At 42.2% G+C, this 22,710-nt stretch overlaps 1 protein-coding gene and 1 long non-coding RNA gene across 2 annotated transcripts in view; one reads left to right on the forward strand and one right to left on the reverse strand.

The window, feature by feature from the left end:
- The window catches only part of GAP43 (growth associated protein 43), a 58,389-nt gene that overhangs the window by 6,726 nt on the left and 28,953 nt on the right, over positions 1-22,710 (forward strand). The gene's annotated exons all lie outside the window — the stretch shown is intronic.
- LOC135294632 (uncharacterized) lies at positions 15,550-16,273 on the reverse strand. The gene is made up of 3 exons (XR_010356712.1): positions 16,206-16,273; positions 15,882-16,103; positions 15,550-15,785 (listed from the first exon to the last, which is right to left on the reverse strand). It is a non-coding gene; the product is annotated as an uncharacterized LOC135294632 (long non-coding RNA).

The following is a 22,710-nucleotide window of genomic DNA, read 5'->3' on the forward strand; positions in this document are numbered from 1 at the left end:
TTCTCCACTTGGGCAGAGTTGCAGCTGACACAAATTAATATCCCTAGACAGAGACAGCAAAGTGGTGGATCTTTACTTCTCACCTTCCTGCTGGCTTAGGTAAAAGGTTGCCCAGCCACGCAGCAGCTGGGAAGGGTATGGCTGCAATAGGAGCAATGCCAGTGTCAGCATTCCTGCTTTCCTAATGGTTCATGCTCCATCCAGGCTGCTGTTGGGTGGCAGGCTGTGCTACAGATGTCTTGTTGGCCCAAGACAGGATGTCCTGAACCTGCCAACCAGGGATGGTTGGCATTTATGTCTCAAAAGGGAAGCCAGGATGTACTTATAGTCTCTTAAATTATGACCAATAAATGTCAGTCCCGTTCATTACTCATCTTGCAGCTGAAGTTTCTTGAATTAATTCCAGCCATAATCACAGTATATCTCTATTTATAGAAGCAGAGACATCTCATAATATTTAGGCATTCTCTCTGGAGGATACACCTTTACTAATTACCAGCAAGAGCTGGTAATTAGTAAAGCTAAAGGGCTCCAAAAGAATCTCACTTACTTGGTTTGAATGCCCCTAAAATTCAGGGGTGCAGGGGAGTGTGTTTTGATTTGAACCCCACTCTGAAGCTGGTTTTATTCCACCCTTCCTATAACTTCCTAGAAGTGCTACTGTGCTTTCAGGAACTTCGGGGTTTTTTTTTTTTATGAATTGGGATGATTGCTAATAATTGCTAATGTACAGAATAATTTACAGTTCTGATTATTTTTATAACTGTTAAGACTTATCAATTAACATTCAGTTCATCAGACTATTGAATGGAGTCTAATCCATTTATTTTATTAACATCATCCAATGACCTTATAAATCTGCAATGTTAAGTACTCCAGGGTGTGCAGGTTGGGCACCACGGTACTATGCTATGCTCTTTTGCAGATGAGGCCAGTCATTTATATTAATTCAGATTGAAACCGGCAGGATGTAAACCACAATGGTTTTGAGCTGACCATTGTTCGCCTTGTGTCATTTCACCTTCTGTCTGCCCACAGCTTTAGAAGTAAGGCATTCAGTGGTGGATTTATAAATAATTTAACAAAAAGTGATCTAGGTTTGGAAGGGTAGACATAAAGAAACAGGTGTCAGTTGCTGATTTGCTGACAGTAAAATTGCAGCCCTTTGGTTTCATGTAAGAGTGAAATCCACTGCTGGAAATCACCTGCTGTGCAAATGCAAGGAGGGCATCACCTGCTCGGCTGTGCCTGAGAGGAGTGGAGAAGCTGGGAGGCAATGGGGAACTGAGGCAGAGGGGCTTTTAGAAGCTGGACCAAAAGTTTACCCCTTGCAGGGACGCTTCACTGTGTTCCTTAGTACTGTGAACTTTCACTTCATGTAGTGTTAACATTTTAATTCTTAGCTTGTTATGTTGGAGAAGTCAGACTGGCAGGTTGCAACAGGATTGTACAGGCTGAGATGATTCTGTCAGAATGGAGGCTTTTCCTAATAAAAGATGAAACACTGTGGTTTTAACCCTTCCTATTTACATTTCCTATGGAAAACCCAAGAGAATTTCAAGTCCTACATAGAGTTCTGACGACTGACAACTGCAACAGAAAATTGATGTTTAATGTTGACTGTTAAAATTGATAGGTATGAAACCAGTCCTGCCTAAAGAACAGCACTGGCAAATGGCCTTTCCCTTGTATCCTAAATTCCACTCAGAATACCAGCTAGAAGAAATAAAACCCTAAGGAAAGGACAAATTGAGTAAGGAAAGAAAATGTCTCCCTCTGAAATAACGGAAGAACTGAAGCCAGCTGAAATCTCCTGGAAGTAAACAGAATTTGGATAAGTTCCAGAGAAAAGTTAGCAAAGTTAAGATGTCAAACAATACTTGAAGCTCACTATTTTTATGGTAAAACTGGATACGCAGCAAAAGGAACCCTCCATGATGATGCCAGTGTACAAGATTTTGTACAAGATAAAAAAAAAAAAATTGTTAAAAATGACCCAAATTGCTCATAGGAACTCTTACAGTTAATTCTTACTTATATTCATTGTCTTCTTGCTATGAGTGGTATGGTTCCACAAATCAGGAAGCGAAACAATACCATGAGACAATTCCTTATCTTATACAATTTAATTACTTTTTAATCAGGGTGTGACTGTCAAGAGGAGCCTGAAATGCCTCGCAGTATTTTTACCATTGTTACAATTTTACCATTGTTCTGAACTGAGAAATAAGGGTTTCTTCTAAACTGAAGTATGTTCTTAGAGATGTCTGTCACAGGCTGTAGAACTTTAGAGCTTCCTTCCTTTCTAAGTGTGGAGGTGTCTAAAGCCTTCACACAATTATATTTAAAATGGTAAAATCCCCATAACATTCATCGTCTGTTTACTGGCATGCCTAGATGAGCCTTTTATAACCCATAATCAACTCAATACACAGACAAAATAATAATTGAGCCAGAGCAAGAAAGTGAAATAATATAATCCTGACTCTCTCTGTTTATGGTGCTTATGGAGAGGAGGGGAGAGCTGTGACTGAAGCTTTACATCCAGCATTGTCAATAAGGCTAAAGCATTTTATGCCCATTTTGCATATCTTCCGTAATATGATCAGCTGCAAGTTGATGGCTAAAAGAGGTAACAGGAACCACAAAGGGGGAAGATCAGGATCTAGGAAAAGCCAGAACAAATCAGGATGTACTGATGTAAGATGGTTCTTTCAAGTAATCCTAGCTTATTTACAAAGGTGAGGGAAGCAATCTCTGAACCATAAGCTTTGAATGCTTTGAAGACTCATGAGGCATGGATGAGGTGTCAGAAGGCTGAAAACAAGCAGAAGATAAGAAATTGCAGACTACCCAGTTTAACTTCAATCCTGGAGAAAAAAGAATGGTGGAAATAATCAAATAAAGGAGATTATTAGGAGCCAGCACAGATCTGTCAAGAACATATCATGTCAAACTAATTTAGCTTTCTTCTGTAACAAGGCTTGTGGATACAGAGGAAGTAGTTGTCATACCTTGTCATTTGTAAGGATTTTGACATTATCTCACAGTCTTTTATCATAAATGAAGCAAAGAAATAAGTTCCAAAGGAAGGCATTACAGCCCAGATGCAGAACTGGTGTAGATAATTTTACTCAATGAGCAATTCTCACTGATTTCCTGTTGAAACGGAAGACTATTGAGCAGGTTGCCACAAGCTTGTACTGTGGCCTGCTAGTGCTTCATATTTTCATTAACAAACGTATTTTATATTAAAATTTTAACCTGGATAACTGTCTAGAGGAAGTGTTTTATAAAATCTGCAGATGGCATAAACCAGCTGTGGTGAGCTGGGGGAAACCACTGTAATTCAAGAAAAGCTTGTCAGACCAGGGACCTGGTTTGAACAGCATCAGAGTGCATATGAAGCACTCTCCATGGGAATGATTAATAAATTGCAGCCAGTTCTACATGAGAGACCACAGGCTGTCCTTCAGGAAGGCAGATAGGGTCTCTAGAGGACCACAAGTTCAGTGTTAGGCTAGAACGTCATCCTGTTGCCAGGAAGGGGAACACCATCTTACCAGGCTGTGCAAGTGGGAGCACAGGCTGTCAGACACATCTCATAAGCCTTCAGCTCTGATGTGCACTTGCAGCACTCAGCTGAAATGTCCTGCCTTAGTTTTGTACTGTGCTCTGAGGAGGTGTGGTCCAGTGAGAGTATGTAGACTGGGATAGTGAGAATTGATTGAGGTAAAAGGAGAAAAGACTGAAATAATTAGGGCTCTTTAACCTAAAAGGAATAAGGCCAAGAGTGGTCCAGATGCTAGTCTGCCAAGTGAAAGAAAAAAGGAGTAATGTTTTCCACTGCCCATGATGTATAAAAATAGGAGTAATGGTCTTTAATGGAGTGTCCAAAAATATTGTGATGCACTATGATATATTAAGTAAACTATGGCAGCTTTAATCACTGAAGGGCTGCAGGAAGTATCTCTGGACCAGAGAATATACTAAATGGTCTCTTGTGCTCCTTCAACACTATTTCATATGATTATTATCAAATATTCACTGAAGCAGAACCTGGGCCCAGTCTGTCCTCTTGTGCTTAACCAGTAGGATATAAAGTGATATTTACTTTTGTATGCTCTCTGTCTCTGGCCTGATGATTATTTAATTCTATCATGGAAAAAGTCAAGGAGCTTACTCAGGAAAAGCTAAGATCAGCTTGCTCTAAGCAGTCTTTTGTAGGAGGAGGGTAAGACCTGAGATCTTTTCAGGTACAGTAGAGATTGGATCAACATCTTCCATAATTTAGGGAAGCTAGTGTGTCTACTGAGATACTGAATAAATAGTTATTTACTACATGCTGTCAGAGAGGAACAAGAGTTCCTTCATCACAGGGGTTCAGGGCTTGGATCCAAACCAATAGATACCTCCCCAATAAACAGAGTAAGATGCCTAAACTCAGACTGTTTAGATGTCACTCTGTCTTCAGCATTTGTTACAGCCAGATTCTAAAGGCATTCATTTGGTGTATTATGTTTCTGAGGTGCCCAGATCTACCCATATTTTCTAGTGGACTCAAGGCTATGGTTTCAGCAGGACATCTCACCATGTTCCTAGACTTAGCTCCAACATCCGTCTCCTGAACACAAACATCTGCTGGAACGCCACACCGAGGTGCCCTGTTAATCATCTTCATGTTAATTTCCATTCATAGGAGTATTATTACAAGGGGTTTATCAATTAGTGGCTTCTTTTACCTGCCTGACATGAATTGTCTCAAAGCATTTGTATGGCAGTCACTCAGAAATTCCCAACCAGAGGGCTGTACTCCTACTAGAAGTCACCTTCAGTGCTTAATCCCCTCTGCTGCCATTATGATGTGTTCCAGTGGTTGCTGGGAATGCAGAATAAAATATACTGAGATATAATTCACCTTCTCTGGATGTACCCTCATGCAGCAGAAGAGCTATTGTTGCATGGAAATATAGAACAGGTAGAGCTGATCTATGGTATCTTTCAGTATCTCATGCTGAATCTGTACAACCCTTAGGAAGACATCTTTTGTTTATTCCTGAGTCTTTCCACAACACAAGAGGGGGAACAAGATACCCTGCCTATAGTCAGGATTACCCAGCTTTTGAGAGATGAGATAAATTGCAATAGTCAAAGACAATCTTTTCATCTACATCAAACTTTGCTGGGCTTTTCCTGTTTGGACAGGAATTTTCTTGGTAGGCGTCTTCTTCAAATAGACACTGTGGCTTTTTAATTTATTTGTCTGATGAGATTAGAGGAATAAAGCTTTGAAAGTGCAAAGAATTTTGCAAGCATTTAATAGGTAACAGTTGCACCTTTATTATACAAAGGAGGAGAATGTTCTGATTTCAAATGATGAAATTTCCTATTTTCTCCCTTTTTAGTTCACATTTAAAAGAAAAGATTAAACACCTTTATTAAGCATATATTTAGTTTTCAAAGTCAAACAGTATACAGAAAATTAATTAAAAGGTTGCCTATCCATCTTTAATTTGTCTTCTCTCATGAATAGACATAAAAATGTGGTTCTTAATTATAAGATCAAACACTGGTACCTTTTTTTTTTCAATAGGATCCCTGTCTCATTCAGTGCACAGAATGGCACTTAGGGACTGAATGAGTTTTGCCATAAACAAAGCTGATTTCTGTAGGTCTCCTGTTTCATTTACAGCCAGTGATGAAGGTTATGTATTGAATTGGGCAGGGGGCTGTTCAGAAACAGAAGAATGGTCTCGTATTTTGGCAATTGAATACTGCCCTGAAGAATTAGGCTTTTTCCTGCCTCTTGTCACAAGTTCCTATGTGATATGAAAAGGCCACATAAATGAGGTTTTCCATGGGTGGCCACTAATTGGTGTGTTCTCGTTTTCTGGATTCTCAGTTTGAGACACCTGGGGTCTGACTTGCAGAAGTATAGAGCTGGTATTGTGTGGAGGTTTGCTGTCAACACACAAAGACCTGGGGAAGTACTAATCCAAGGCATCACGAATTGGGGACCTAAAATTTGTCTTTGCTTTGGCCATTTTGACCTTAGCCTCTTTTTGTTTGATTTTAGTGTCTGTAAAATAGAGATAACAACCCCTGTCTCCCTGGCAGAATATCCATTAAGGCTCGTGAATGAGATATTATGGCAAAATAGCAACACAGAAAAAGACCATGAAGAAATCAGTATACTGAATTCAGTGATGGGTTTGAATGGTGTGTGGCAAAGGAGGCACTTTGCTGTGCTTGAAATTGGGATAACAGAAAAATACAGAATTGCTACCCATTCTGTGAGCTCTTTCGTTTGTAGTAGCTGAGGTGGGGGACACTTTCAAGGAAAAAAAAGATACAATAAAGACTATTAAAAGGCATCTGCAGGAGGAAGTCAAAGTGGGGTTTCAGAGGTAGTCTCCATTTTACATTTTCCGCTTCCACCTTTAACATGTGCCCAGAAAGATGTTTGTAAGACAGGCTTTTTATGTAATACATGATTCCCATTATGTTTGACTTGTGCCTGTGAATGATAGGTTGCAAAATAATTGGGAAAAAATGGGCCAAAGCTGTTATCACTGAAACTAGTGCTACACTTTTCATTGATATTGAGGTAAGATCCTTAAAAAATCAGTCCTGGAACATTCTTGTTATTACTCCATTTGCATGTGAGGAAACCAAGGCACAGAAGTGGAATAATCTGCTGCAGTAGTTCTGCCTGTTTTCTCTTTATATAACCAATACATTTAAAATAGCATTCACATCCCTTCTGAATGAATTTATCTAGAAAGGACAGAAAAAGGATGGGTTTGTTCCTCTCTTCTTCCCCTCCCTTCTTCTCACCTGGAATAAATTGAGTAATAAAAATAATTTGTTTGCTTTATTTGCCAGTCTTTTTTTAATTTATTTGTTTTTGTGTGTGCGTGTCTGTCGGGTGGAACACATATCTTCCTGTGAGACTCTCTGGAAGGATCTCATAAGGAAGAACTGACCCTGAAGTAGTGGAAGCAAGCAGGTCTATGCTATCATAGGTCCTGTATTCTGAGCTTGTGCTGTGCTTATGAAGTTCTGGGTTGTTGCCCTGGAGGATGTCCAGGTGGGGAGGTTGTGCTCACAACAGGGTCTGGATCATAAGCTCCACACCAGGATGTGCCTAAGGAAGAGATCAGAGCCTTCAAACTGTGCTTAACAGGGAGCCTGAGAAGAGGCAAGAACCTTGCCACTGTCATACACTTTTATTGATGAGAGCCTTCTCCAAATCTGAATATGCTGTTGCTGTTGTGGAGACCATGAATATTTGTATTGCCTTTTTCAAGTCTCTGGTTTGTAAGATGGGACACAATTTTCTGGTCAGGCATAGGTGGGGATTTTTTCCTACCATGCCTACATATGCTAGCTGCTGCTGAACTGTTGTGTTGCCTCCTAAGCCTCTGTGTCCATGAATTATCTCCAGAAGAAAGTTACTAATCCAAGGAGTGCACAAAGCACTGGTGCAGAGCTGACAGTCAAGGCAGAGGGATCAGAAGAGATATTTCATGGAGACAGTGTAGGTGGCCAAAAGAGAAGGTCTTGTTCACAGGCCTGGAGGAAGGGCACTGTCCCTTTGCCATTTAAGAACAGAAGTGGAGAGGCTGCCAGGGTAGGGAAGAAATAGACCATGCTGCCAAGTGAAAATGTGGTTGTCTCTCTGGGCCAAACTTGATGCATGTTTGCCAGGAAGGCAGTGGGAATGTAGACCTTGTGTTAGCTTTTGTGAGATGGTGGGGATTTTATTGTCCTTACTATTCCTAAAGCAGATGGGATTTTAGGCTAACCTTGCTGTAATGCTTGTGGAAACGTGCACTGCTACAGGACAGAAATGGAGGGGATTGCAGAAAAGGCACTAGACTACATCAGGAGACAGATTTATTGGAAGTATCTGTGATTGTGGGACTTCTCTGGATTCTTATCCCTCTAGAAGAAGAAGCACTGACCACAGTAGATAAAACCGGAACTTGTAAGCACCTGCCCTGGAACTGAAGGGGCCTTACCAAGCTAAGGTCAGCCTTCCCATCTCACAAAGTGCAGTAAGTGGCCCCACTGGCAAGGCTTGCTTGCTTCTCTTTCATGGTTCTGAACTGTTCCTGCAGAGGGCAAAATATGCTTCTTGTTGCTCTGCCTCGTTATATCCACCCAGTTCCATCTTTCACATGTGATTAATTTTCTCTTGGCTTCATGTATCATCAATGCTGATATCCCAAATCTATAATTTTTCAAGTTCTCTTAGATACTTGCCTCTAAACTCTTCTTGCTGTCAGCTGCAGCAGACAGCAGAGGATGCTGAGTACCTCTGAGGGGTACCATACCAAGCAGTTCTGCTGTTTGGAAATCCATTCGTGAAAGCTGAGCAGCACAGAAATGCCTGGAGAAGTTAATCAGAATTGGAGATAGGCAAATTTTTTTTTAAAAAAACCACAAGCTTCAAGCACCATGGTGTAAACAGGAGGTCATTTTACTGCCAGTGGCAGTGAAACAGTGCTCAGTTATACAGAGCATGGAAAGTGCTAAACAGGATTTCTGCCTTTCCTTTGCTCCACTTCTATCAATGCCCTGTGCTTCTGCCCTGCAGCAGCCCTGCTATTCCAGCTCTGATGTTCCAGGGTAGCTACAGAGCTGACAAAAACTAGGCAAAGGAATAGCTGATCCTTTGAACAAAGTAATTCTCTGTTCAGTAGGTTTTTTGTACATATTAAATGATTAAATCTTTAGGGGGCTTTTCCCTGATGCAGTAATTGTGCATTCATTAAATTGCCAGATAAGATGTACTTTCTATTAATTCATTTTTTGCTAAGAAAAACCCTTAATTTTCCACTGATAATTCTGCTTCAACTAATTCAAGGATGGACAACTTGTGTCTTTGGACCCAGAGGCAGATACTGAATGATTGATGTATAACTCCCACAATGGAATCACAGAATCATTTAGGTTGGGAAAGACCTTTAAGATTGTGGAGTCCAATCTTTGTCCAATCAGCACCTTGTCAACTAAACCATAGCACTGGGTGCCACGTCCAATCACTTCTCGATCACCTCCAGGGATGGTGACTCCACCACCTCTCTGGAAAGCCCATTCTAATGCATAGCATTCCTTTCTGTGAAGAAATACCTCCTCGTGTCAAACCTGAACCTCCTCTGGTGCAGCTTGAGGTTACGGAGATACGTCGTGTTACTCCCAGCACACTGCTGATGTTATGAGTGGTTTTTTATCCATATCTCCACGTGGGAGGAAGCTCCCAAGGGCTTCTGAGGCCGCCAGCTTCCTACAAGCTCTGAGACTCAACTGGGCACCTGGCCTCATCCCATCCTCCACTGGATGCTGGCACACTGGGGAGCCATTGCTTTTTTCTACCTGGGCTCTGCTTGTTGAAAAAATCCACACCTTCCCTAAGGGTTCTCGTTAGGAGTTTGATACCTCTTGGACACTGAAAGTTGTTTTGAGTTTTTTGGGGTTTATTGTAAGATGCTGATGAAGCCAAGAGGTTTGAGCTCCCATGATGTAGTTAATTACATTTTAGAAAGTGAAATCTGGGTAAAAGGTGAATTATACCACATTATTGGGAGTGGAAATAGATTTAGACTTCAGCTTCAGCATGAGTTAATATATGTGTGATAAAGACCATGGAGAAACTATGTTAGAAGAAAATTATTAAAGATGCTAAGGCAAATATAAAAAACCAAGCCAACACTGGAAATGTAGTTGTCTGTGCAACCTCAGTACGGTCTTCTCTTGTGAATGCATTTCAGTACACTTCTAATGACAGGAACACATTTTTCTTTTCAGGGATTTTGACCACATTCAGGTCACAGAATGGACAATGCTCACTTAATGAGCAGTTATTCAATATTTTGAATTCTCAAACAAGTCAGTGTGTGACCCCCACAACTTTGCTTAATAGTATTCAAACCTTGCTCTAAAATCAGAAATATGAATTTTCTCCTGAACTGTCTTGTGATTCTGAGCACATGCCTGGTATCACTTTGCAACACCCATGTGAGATACCTGAGTATTTTTACTCCATTTTTGCAGGTGGACAGCTGAGGCATGAAGAGTTTGGTCAGCAGGATGCCCTAGTTTTTTGTCCTGAATTTCAGAAACAGAGTGCCTGACCTTTATTCATAGTTTTTGTTTTCAGTTGCACATATCTGAAAACATCTCCCGTTACTGCCAGCTGCAGCTCTGAGTGCTTGGCACTGCTCCAAATCAGACTCAAGGTGTCTGAAGTCAGCTACTCAGAGATGCAGAACTTGTCATTTGGAATGACCCCATGAAAAGCACAGGCCAGGATAACAGAGGAATCAGTGGCAAAGGTGGGGCAGAGGTGTAGGACAGCCATCTGTTAGCTGCCCTAACCCTGGGATCCTCTGTTCTCCTTTGCCAAACTTCTCCCTCCTGCATTTTAACTTTCAGCTTCCAACTGCAAAAACTAGGACCAAGTTTTTAGTGTAATCCCTTTATACCCCTGAGTCTCCTAAGCTCCAAATATCCAGATTTCCTACTAACGCTTTAAGTCTTCTTTAAGCTACTTTGTCTTACTTTGCAATCTCGCAGCAGATATTTACAAGCCTTTTTCCAAACAGTGGCAGGGTGGTATTAGGTAATTTACAGAACTGCCCTAACAAATAAGATTTATATAGGCAAGAGCCTAGCAGGATTTTCAGAGAGCCTTGGTGCCTAATTCACACTGGTTTCAATAGGATTAAGGCAATGAGGCATTTGTTAAGATCCCACCATTCATTCCTTAAAACCTGGTCCTTTAATTCTTCTTTGAATCAAGTTTATAGGGAACCAGTAGAGCTAAAGCATAGGAATGTATACTAAAATGTTAATAATTTGTGGTAAAGTTCTGTGAGAGTACGATCTGTAAAGCAGGCATCTTGGGGGAATGTGTTACATTTTCTTCAGGCTTCAAAATAATTGCTTCTGCAACCAAAGGAAATTACATGTAGAAACTTTTTTCTCTGCTTTGTACTGAAATCAAAATCTTAGTCACCTGAAAGCCCCAGCAGGTACAATTCTACATGAATATCCTCAGATATTCTAAGGATCAGGCAGATTCCAAAAACTTAATGGCTGGTTTGAGAGAGTAGAGAAAGTGGTTGTACATTCATTAACTCATTCTTTCTGGAAAGGATCAAATGAGTCTTGAATTTAATCTGTTTGAAAGTATTCTCTATCTAGGATTAATTTCTGATTTAATTTCAGTAGAATTTAATGAATTCATTATGCAGACTGACTTCAGGCAGTGTATTTGTTGCAATTGGCTCACTTACTCCTCTATGTTTACACATGTTTGAGACGTGCACTTGCTGATAGTTGTACCATATAATTTCGTCCCCCTGACTGGGAAGGAGGGAAAAGAAAGAGTTACCAAAAAAAGGAAGAAAAATAAGAAAAGAAAAAAAAAAAAAAAAAAAGAAAAGAAACCACTATGCTCCTGGTCTAAAATTTTAGATAGATAATCATTCGCTATGATGAAATTTGCATGATTTTTGCATTGTTTATATTTTCCTGACAGAGGGACCAGTTAATATGAAAAGTAAAGTACAAGAAGTGACATGATCTGGCTATATAATGTAGACATTTGCATGCCATAATCTGGCTTGTTTGAGCAGACCTATGAGTTGCTCGACTCCAAAGATGTGTCTTATGAACAGTTTGGTATTTCTATTGTTAATGGGTCAATAAATTGCTCTGGCGAGAACCAACCTTGTTCTGTGACTTCCTGAAGAAGCAGAATCATGGCTTTCTACCAAAAAATAACACTATATTTAGGTAGTACTAGGGGAAAATAAGCTGGCTACTGTAGTATCTGAATTGTTTTTCCTCTGTAAGCCAGCATGTTCTCGATGCCCTTTCAACACACTCCCATTGCTTGTTTCATTGTTTCCTTTCCAACACCACAAGGGAAATCCATCCCAAGGAGGTAGAAATAATAATGATTGTCGGTGTTATAAATCCTTATACATTGGGCTTTTCTTAGAGTGGGCGCCTTTTCCTTCATCTGGAAGGAAGGATGATAGGAGCCCTGATGGAAACTCTTGGACAACCACTGTTGAGGGTTTGACATTCTTCTATTTCCTCTTACTTTTCTTGGCTGCTCTAGCTGCTTGACATCCTCAGAAAACTCCTAAATTTACTGAATAGTATTTGAGGGGAGCTGACAGGAAATGGAGCAGTCACACTCAGGACAGTGTTAGCAATCCAACCTGTGTGGATTGCTAATTATCTATAGGACATGGCCATTCATAAGTTCCTTTAAGCTTTTTTTCCTTTTCTTTATCCCCAAGTGCTTAGCTATTTTCAGCTCCACCTATTTTAATGGCTGCAGCTTTTCCTCCTGCCTTTGGGAGTCTGATCCACACATTGATTTATTTTGAGCTATATTGCTAATTACTATTTTTGTAAGTATAGTGTTTCATTATTCATTAAAGCTGGGGAGACATTTTAGTAATTTCTAAGTAGAACAAATGTAAATTCAGTAATCAAGTAAGATGTCTCGTTAGGGTTTAAGTGGGCTAGGAGGAGTGATCTGACAAAGGAGCTGGTATGAAAACTTAGAGAAATTGATATATGAAGGAGTGTTATTAAGAAAGCAGAAACAAACTAATGTTGGCATGAACAAGATGCAGGGGCCGGCTGAAATGCTGGGAGGAATTCTTTAGTTCACTGAAGGAATAAACTGCCACAGCAACCCAGAGAGTCATTTTTTGAGGCCAATATCCAAAGACTGTTGAAAACCACTCCTGCAGGGTGGGTGAACAATATCAGCCTTGCTGCACTGTACAGGGAGGGTCTAGAGGACCCTGGAGATTTTCAATTGTTTTCTCTTTAGTGTGTGACAAAGCTGCTCAGTGTGAACTGGCCCTTACTAAGAGAAGAGGAAACACTGTCCATTTTCTGGTATTAGATCAACTGTGCAAGCTTCCCAGTGCCTTCTGTCTGGCTTTGCTTGGGTTCCTGAAGGAAGATGGTTCCTATTCCAGAAACCCATAAGTTGTTCTCAGGATGAAAACCCTATTTCCATATTCCACCTGCATCATAGTAGAAAGATGTGGAAGTAGCTCTGTATACTCTGCCTGCCCAGCCATCCTAGGAGTCCTTATCAGGGTCCCTTTTCCCTCAGCTTCTCTGCCAGGGGGCCTCCCACAGGAGTAAAGCCCCCCACAGGTTAGGCTCCAGGGGTTTCTGGATGTAGAGTACAGTTCTGCTGCAGATGCACCAGTTGCAGAGTCATCTGAACTGTGTGCCTGGGGAAAAGACATTATGATATGCAGTGCTCTGAGGCTACTGACATGCTTCCTGACTGAAGGATGAAAAAGAAAAAAAACTAGGAGATGTTACAACCAACATACTAAATACTCATTGAAGCCCTTTTCTAATAACAACTTTAAAATGGGAAGCCCAGGCAGTGAAAAAATTGAAATAAATAACATTTGTCTTGCAGCAGGAAGACTAGAAGGTCTGGATGACTATTTAAATGGTCCTGTGATATACTAGGCCTTATAAGTGGTGGATGCAAAGCCTTTTTCCAAGGGCTTTTTCCCTAGCACATCTATTCAACATGTTCCCTTTGGCCGGGGGTCTTTATGGCACTAAAATACCAGTGTCCACAAAAGGTTTTTTGCAGCAGGCACTGCAGGCTTGCCTCCCCCTCCCTCCTTTTCAATAGGATTGAATACAGTAAAGGAGCAAAGGAGGAAATAAAATGGCTCAAAGCCACATGAGCATTTCCCATAGCTGAGTGCCAGGGTCTAGAAGAAGTGACTAAGCCCTGGAGTTGCTGAATCTTGTGTTCAGAATCTTCCCAATCAAAACCATGCCTGTACTTTGGTGACAACACACCTGAAGATGGGAGAGAGAAGAGAGGAGAGGGATATGGCACAACATTATGCCACACTGGGACTGTGCCACTCAGAAGTGACAGCTGCAATCACAGGCCTGATTGATCCATTTTACAGACCTTGGGAAGCACTTGAGTTACACAAACTGGGCATGGTCTCAGGCAGTCAAGCCCAGATTCTTGTGTGAAAGAAGCTGCATCATACATGTCCCCTCTGGAGAACTTTTCAGGTTCTGGCAGAACTGAAAAGCCCCCCGTAAGGTCATCCTGCATTGACAGGAGGAAGTAGATAAGAGCATGGCTTAAATATTGCACAATACTTCACTGAGCTACACACCATGCATTTGAGGTTCTTGCAGCACTAAAAATACTAATTTAATTATGTTCAGAGTCTTTCTGGATCTTAACAATGTCTCCATTTGTAAGTTGTTTGGAGCAGCGGACCACAGAGATCTTGTAAAAATTATCCCTAGCAAAATGTCTCTGGAATCAATGAAATGAAACTCCACTTTCATAATCTGACATTGCTTTTGGCACCGGACTTCAAATAAGATTACTGTACAACCATTAATCAGTTAATAAGTTGGAATAGAAGGAATAGAAAAAGATGGTCTGGGTCTTCTCACACTTTTCTGTGAGTCAGCAGTATATAAGAGCTCATAGTGGGACCAGTGACCTGTCTCCTGTATTTGGCATCTTAAAAGTAGGTCTAACTCTTCCTTTTCTCACCTGTAGTAGTGCCTAAGCAGGGAGGAGATATAGATATCTCTCCTTCTCTGCTTCTCCTTTAAACATATGAGAAATGAACAGTAAATGTAGGCCAAGAATAATTTCACATAAGGTTTTCTGTAAGGTCCCTGGCATCCAAGACATAAAGTTGCTGTGAAGAATTCAGATTCATAAGACAGGTCTATGCCTTTCCCACTGCTTGTGGTGCATTCATACACAGGCTGTCACAACAGTCCTATCAGAAACCTTGTAGAAGATCTGTGGGGCAAATATCAACACCAGTGCCACTGAAGTAAAGATGAATGGAGACAAAGGCCAGGGCAAGCCAGGGGATGCATAAGGGCAATCTCTGGGTCAGTCAAATCCCAATGGGCATAAAGATCCACAACACAAATCAATAAACTGAGCTTCCATGAAGATCAGATCCAGACTCAACACCCTCATTCTCTGCCTTCCAGCAGTTAGGCTGATATCCTGTCCTAGTAAAACTGAGGCTGGTGTTAACAGGGTCAGGAAATCCATGGAGGAAGAAGCAGAGCCCATAGGGCTACTCTTGGCTGGTTAAGGAGACACCATGCCAGTGAGACCTGTTGGATCCATGAGAACCAGAAGCTGACAAAAGCCAACTGCCCCAGTGAAAAGATAAAGTCAATACCAATAGTTAGAGGCCTTTGCAATGGATTGCTGCACTTTGGGGATACAATTTCATGGTACACATGGCATTCAGCTCTGCAGCAGGGTTGTGGGACTGGTTTGATTGGAACTAAAGCTGAAGAGGCTATGGGAGAGGATATCTTAGGCTGTTTTAAAGCCAGTTTATCAAATTGTGTAGACCTACAACCCTGTTTTGTTTGGGTTTTGCTAAGAGCAGCTCTGATGATTTGAAAGATTGTATGGTGCTCCTGAGGGAATGGGGAAGCTGTTGGCTAAAGGTTGACTAGGTTCTTTTTCAAGACTGGGAAAATAAAAGACAAAAGTCTGACCAATAGGTTAATGGAGCAGTAAGAAAAGCAGTACTTACATTATTTGCCTTGCTAGAGCTCAATCAAAAATCCTATCTCTGCTTTCTTCAGCTCACCCTGTAATTTCAGCTGTGATGTACACCTTTGTCTCTCCTGAAGTTTAATTGCTGTATGTGACTGAAGGCACAGGTGGCAGCTTCAAGGTTTCACTCCAGCTATAGCTGCAGTTCAGGAGAAGAAACACCTTTTCTTCTTCGTGCAGGTGCTCAGTATAAAGCAGTGGTGGTGCCACAAAGGGCAAATCTCACCTGACTAACCTAGTGGTTTTCTGTGATGGAGTGACTACTCCAGCGAGCAGGGGAAGGGTTACAGATGTCACCATTTGGACTTTTGCAAGGCCTTTAACATGGTCCCCAGTGGCATCCTTCTCTCTAAACTGGAGAGATTGATTTGATGGGAGGGTTCTTCAGTGGGTGAGGAATTGGTTGGACAGTTACCTCCAGAGGGTAGCGGTCAACAACTTGAAGCCCCTGTAGACACTGATGACAAGTGGTGACCTTTAGGGGTCTATATGGGGACCAGTGCTATTTAATGTCCCCTCAGTGACAGAGACAGTGGGATCAAGTGTACTATCAGCATACTTGAAAACAACACTAAGCTGAGTGATGCCGACAGGCCTGAAGAATGGGATGCTCTGTGTTGCCATGGAAGGAATGGGGTAGGAGCAGGACATAAGCTTCTACCTCCTGTGCAGGCCATTCTGGAGACCTTGCATAAGCCTGGACTCTGGGGAATATCAGCAGCTGTCTGCCCAAGATCTCAGGAGAGCAAGTCTGAGCAGAAAATCAGGCTCTGTGCCCTGGGTGCAGCTAGATCAGAAGCAAATGTGTCCAGCTCTCATAGGAGCAGGCACTTTGAGCCACCAGAGGCTATGTAACAATTCCCTAAAAAAACTTTGTGCAGTCCAAAACTAAAAAAAAAAAAAAAAAAAAAAAAAGACTAGGAGACAAAAGGTAGGGAAGGAGAGACATTGGTTATTCTGGGTTTCATTGCCTGCTCATGGTCAGCAGACTATGGATTCAGAGTCTGAAGGTGCTACGTCATAATAGTCCACATAGGAGCAACCATCCTTGCCCAAGCTGCCCCAAACCCAACTAAGCAAACCACATAGTTTGAGCTTAAAAAGGTAAAATTTCTCTTTAGTCCAGTGACATGCAAGCTTGCATTTCTACCTAAGCACCTCTGCATCAAAAATAATCTCTTCTATGAATGGACTTTTCTAATCAAATCATAGCTCAAGGGAAATTTACTGCCTTGTCCTTCTGCTGAATTTCTTCAATCTACTATTTTGGTAGTAGATTTACACTGTCAGTTTGGATACCTTCCTGCTTCCTTTCTAGGCTTTGATCCCTTAATTTGAATGCCTGCTGACTGGTTCCTTCTGGAGTGACACGAGTGTTTCCCTCCAAAAAGGAGACTAGACACAACTGACAGTACAGTATGCATGAGGATCCAACCTCAAGCAAGAGCACAGATGTTGATTACGCCAAACACTCAAAACCTTTGACACAGTCCCCACAGATCTTGTGCCCTGGAGTGCCCTCATACACTTAGGCCACACCCCAGGGTATGCACACAACCTTGGCATGAGCTGTAAGAGCACCACCTTCTCGAGTTCCAACCCAGTCCTGTCTCTGAGACTCTGGGTGTTTTAAATTGAAAGATGAGTGAGTGCAGCCTGTGCCCCAAAACCACCAAAGTGCTTCATAGAGCCCGGACTAGACCCAAGGCAAATGTTTTCCCCTGTGAGCTTCTCTGCTCCAGGGACATGAACATCATCCTGAACATCATCCACTTTGTGTCCCCTTCAGGGGCAAGGCTCTACTTTTTTTCACCCAGCCACCAAAAGCAACATAAGCAGTAGTGAGTGCCTTTTTCCATTTAACTGCTCGAGTTGTTGGAACTTCAGGGTGGTAGAGGACACTGTGGTTGACCACCATCTTAAGAGAAACAGGGTACCAAACAGAAGGGGGAGCCGCAAAACATTGAGGAGAGTATGGATTTATTGAGAAGGCTCACTAGAAATATCTAAATAGGTCTAACTTAGATTGTCTTCTATCTCTCTTTGCAGCCACTGTACACAAGTGAATAACATCCATCCATCTTCTTGACTATCACTTTGTTTAAATCTGGGCACCATAAAATAGAAGGGAGTTTTCCTACGTATGAGAGGATCTTATGGAGGAAAGGGTGGAAACCCCATTGTTAGAGGATTTGAAACTGGAGAGCTGAAACCCTGCTAGTTATACCCTGGGGAACAATCCTGCATAGGCCTTCAGAGGGATGAATTAACCTTTTCTTTCTCAAGGGTGTTTTACCCACCATCACCATAGTCATCCTGGGAGAATAAAGGAACTCTGTTTGTTTCCTCACCTTGAAGACAGGTTGTGTTGACAGGTGCCATCCTCTAGCCAGGTGTCCTCACACCATTTAACTGGGTTTAAAAAAGCTGTTCTGTGTGCTAAATTGCTTCCTCACTTCCCAAAGTGTGAAAGCCTTTCCTCTCTTTCACGTGTCCATGCTTTGCTCCTTCTGGGGAGACAGCTGGTTGTTTTTTATAATACATTCTGCTCCTTAAATGCTGTCTCTGAGACAAATCAGGTCATGTGGAGCCAAGGCCATGAAAAATGCTGAGGTGACTCCATCCTGGGAAATCATTGGGAGTTGGATGCCTAAATTTCTTTGTGAGTCTAGTAACATCAGTAAGAACATACATTGTGCTATAGTCAAGAACAGAGCATGGGCTGAGGTGCACCTTAACCCCTCAAATAGCTCAGGTGCTTGGGTGATTAAGCACTGGTTCACCTAAATAGCAGAAAGGAAGGTTTCCACATGTACTTTAGTACAGGTGTCATGAGAAAAGAATGCCTTTGGGCCCTTACGCCTTTGTGTGGAGAATACAGTTGTTTTGGTGTTTTTTTATTTTTTAGTTTTGTTTGGTTTTTGTTGTTTTTGTTGTTTTTTTTCCCAATAATAATCAGGTATCATATTTCCCTTGGGTGAAATGGGTGGAGTGTGTTATTGATAAAGTGTCAATGGTTTTATAGATGTCCAGGCTCTGGCCAGTATTGATGCCTTGCCTGGTGAAAGGTGTGTAAGTCCTAAATCTGGGCTCCCAGCACACTGTTTTCAAAGTACTGGGAGATGGCCACATATATCAAAGGGCTCTGGGATTTCCTGTCATGTTGAAGAGGAGCTCCTAACTAAGGACAGAAAGGAGCAGGATACCAGGGTGATGGCGGAGCATATAGCATGGCAATGGCATATAGCAGCCTGATGCTAGGATGAACATTAAGGAGGTTGATACATGCTATATATTGGAGGGAGGAGAAACGCCAGAAAAGGAGAGCTAGAAAGAGAAGCAGAAGAAGCTGTGTAATATTCGTGCATCTTTCAGTGAAACAGTAAGTTCTTTCTTGGTCCCTTCACCCCAGCATTCAGAATACAAAACAATGTGATTATTTTTTCCAAGGAAAGGCAATGAGGTACACTATGAGAAACAAGTGGACTAACAGCAAGCAAGAACCAAAGCATTCAGTTCTCTCCTTTGCCTATATGCGGCTGCAAACATGTGGAACATCTAGAAAACACCTAGGTTCTCAATTTCTCCTTTCCTGAAGTACCAGCACAGGAGACATTTAAAAGAGTCTGGAGGTTATAGTAATACTTCCTTAATTCTGTGCCATAATTTGGCACCCTCCCCCTCAATAAGCTGTGAGTTTGGAGATGGAAGGTGTAAAAGCAGACAGAGAATAGAAATCTTCTTGTCATGGCTCCAGGAAATTTCTACATTCCTGGTACCTAAGAACTAACCTCTGCCCTATCGGTGATTTAACATTAATTTATCTCCTACTCTCTCACCTACATGATAGCAAAGAAATTCTCACTTACAGGAACAGTCTGCATGGGAAGGGATGTCCTAGAAACCTGGAGGTGTGGCAGACAAGCAGATGGGGATGGTGAGAGGATCATCCCTCTAGGACTGGAAAGATGTTGTGGACTGCGTAGATAGAGACAGAAATGTGTATTTCATAAAAGCAGAGCTTTGTACACTAGCTTCATTGGGTATGTGAGGATGGTTTAAATAAAGAAATGGACAAGTTTGACTATATCCTTTTATAGATCCCTTTAGCTCTTCATCCACCTGCCTCAGTGATGCAATTTTGCCATTACAGGATCTATGATTTATTTAAAACTATGTGTAAAATGACAATAGATTTCACATACCCTAACAGCATCATGAAGAATATGTCAGTATTAAGCATTAGTGTGAGTTTATACATAAATGTGTAAATGAAGGGGAGGGAGGTGATGGAATACTAATATCTGAAACTTATCCCTACCCGACCTGATTCCTGGCTGAGAACTCTAGATTCCATGCAAACACTAGTAATAAGAGTCACTTTATTCTAGCCACAATACTACAGCCAAGATGTCATGAACGCTTGGGAGATAGATAAGACAGACAGATTTCTTGTTTTCCACTGAGATGGTTTTGAATGCATCCTGGCAGGGCTGACTCACCCTTTTAGCTTTCCAAGGAAGACAAATTGCTTTCCAGGAGCTTCTGCTGTATACAGGTTATTTTTGAGTGTTTCCTTAATTAAGGTTTATCTGCTGTGCACATAATCCACAGATGAAAAGCCCTTGAGGCTTTTTTTTTGTGTGTGAACAGTAGTTTCTCCCTGAACAACCTGTTTCTCACCCAACCCATTGTTACACAACATGACACACATACTTTATAGATACCGTGTCCTATCCCAGAAGTAGCTGCCGGCTAGTAGCCTGAAAAAAAGTAATTTCAAATGCCTGGGATGCTTTACTGGGGCAGGACTGAATAGAAACAGGATTCCTGAGGGCCACAGTTGGCAAAGACAAACTATTAGTACATTTCTTTCATTCAGGATGTTGAACTCCACCTCTGCCCCAGTCTCATGTTTCTTATCTTTTGTATCTGAAATTGTGCTGAAAGCACCCTACTGGAAATACATTTTGCAGTTGCACAACTTGGGATCTGGCAAGGACTCAACTGGATGTCATCCCAGCTGGGAGAAGAGGACTATGATGTCACTTGAATAGCAAAGGAGCCTTTTAGCTCTGCTCTGCTGTAGGTGCAGGTGGGAGGTTTTGGTCTGACCTTCCTGGAGAGAAGTGCTCTCCCATCCCCTGCCAGGTCAGGGGCTGGCAGGGATACAGGGCCAGCTCTGTGCCTCACTGTGCCCTGGGCTCTGTCTAGCAGGGGAAGAAGATAAACCTTTACAGGGCTGTATAGCCTAGGTAACAGGGCAGCTCCTCTGGAGTCAGAAAGTTAGGCATGCAGCAGTCCATGTCCTGCAATAGCTGTCTTGGTTGGTGTAGGAAGTATGTAAGATATGAGAGCAGCAAAGCCAGTGGCAAGAGACATCTCCCTTCAGTCAATGTTTTTCTTGTTTGCCCAGGGATTAACAATTCCCTAACAGTTTCACAGGAATCAGGCGTGGGGACTGGACCCTTAAGGCCTCATAGCTACGTCTAAATTGTCTTTCCAGTAGCCCAGTCTTGCTGCTGTTTGAGACTAGCCTTCAGTCCTTGGGGAGAAGGAGTCAAAGCTACAGCATTTAAGCGTCCCACAGTTCTCTGAAGGAGTACCAGTCTATTTTCACGTTGCTGTGGCTACGGTGTAATGCTGGCATATCCAAGATCTCCTTAAACCAGCTAGTTCAGGTATTAGCAGCTACGTTGCCACAGCAACGCAGGACTTACTGCAAGCTGCAAAACTTGTCTAAGGAACAGGATGGATGAGCCTGTGTGGAGTTGTGCACTATCTGGCTAGTTTAAACGTACTTCCAATTTGTTTCCATCTCCTTGTGCTGAAGTAGGCTGAAAAGCTTCCCAGATGCTGAATAACAGTATTGAGCTAGCTATGCAAGACACATGAATGGCTGCAGCCTGCTGGTGCCTGTACTGTCTTTGCATGTAACCATCACCTGCTCTCTGACAAGCTGAGACAAACACGAAAAACCCACTTTCCATATTGTATAATTTAATGCACTTGAGGAGGTGTAGTCATAATGCTCACCCTGCGATTGGTGCTACAACCATTTTGTCCCTGGGCATGGTCAGGAGCAGAAAAACTCCTTGAGCAGAATTCTGTGTATTAATCTCATTTACATATTCATTCACAGCCTTTTTCACCCCCTACATAAGCATCCTGTGCCCCTCCCATCTCACTTCCTGCTGTGTACAGACCCATACACATCCCTGCACAGCTGTGTAGGGTGACGATTCTCCTTGATAATTTGGGGCTGCTCACTCCTTGGCCACCACACCCACTTAAGGAATGATGGGCACCAATGCCAGGGTGAGGGATTCAGTGCTCACTGGGGACCCAGAGGAACATAGTGGGTACCACCTCTGGCATGGCAGTGGTCAGCAGATTGGTTCCCTGGCTGAGCATCACTCCTGCGTGTGCTTGACCCTGTCTTGTGCTGTGGAAATGATCACTTCCATTCTGTTTCCCATGAATTGCTGCTGCTGTGGCCACTCTTCTTTCCTCGTCTCAACAGTAATGATGTTTCCAGTGGCACATTGCAGTGGCTTCTTCTCCCTTCTTCCTCCCATGCTTTTACTGAACGTGTTTGTAGGTTGTCCCCTCTTTCTTCTGGTCTGGAGCCTTTCCTTAGATGGCACATCCCCGTTGCAATGGCCAAATTCCCACTTCCCACACAGCAGGAAGTGCTTCTGTCTTTCCCAGTCAGCTTGTCTTGTGACTTGATGGAAACCAGGTGCAAACAGCTAAGAGGTCAGTGGCTCTGCTTCCAGTTGGTCTTTTCAGTGCTTCCCATTGGGACTATTAATAGAACAGTGTCCTTTCATCAAAATGCTGCTGAGCTGTTACTTGCCCAAGGCCTGCTAAATTATTGGGGTGAAGCGTGATCTGTCCTGTAGATTCAGTGAAGGTTTATAAGCTGAGCATTATCTCTCTGCAGCAGACCAGCGTGAGGCACAGGCTCTGTTTTTGTCCCATTTAAGACTTTAATGCGCAATTTAAGTGTAAAAAAACACAGGGAATGCCTGTTCTTTGTTATGAGGCTGAATTCCCCCCAA

This window comes from Passer domesticus, chromosome 2 (assembly GCF_036417665.1).
Source record: "Passer domesticus isolate bPasDom1 chromosome 2, bPasDom1.hap1, whole genome shotgun sequence".
NCBI classification, from domain to species: Eukaryota; Metazoa; Chordata; class Aves; order Passeriformes; family Passeridae; genus Passer; species Passer domesticus.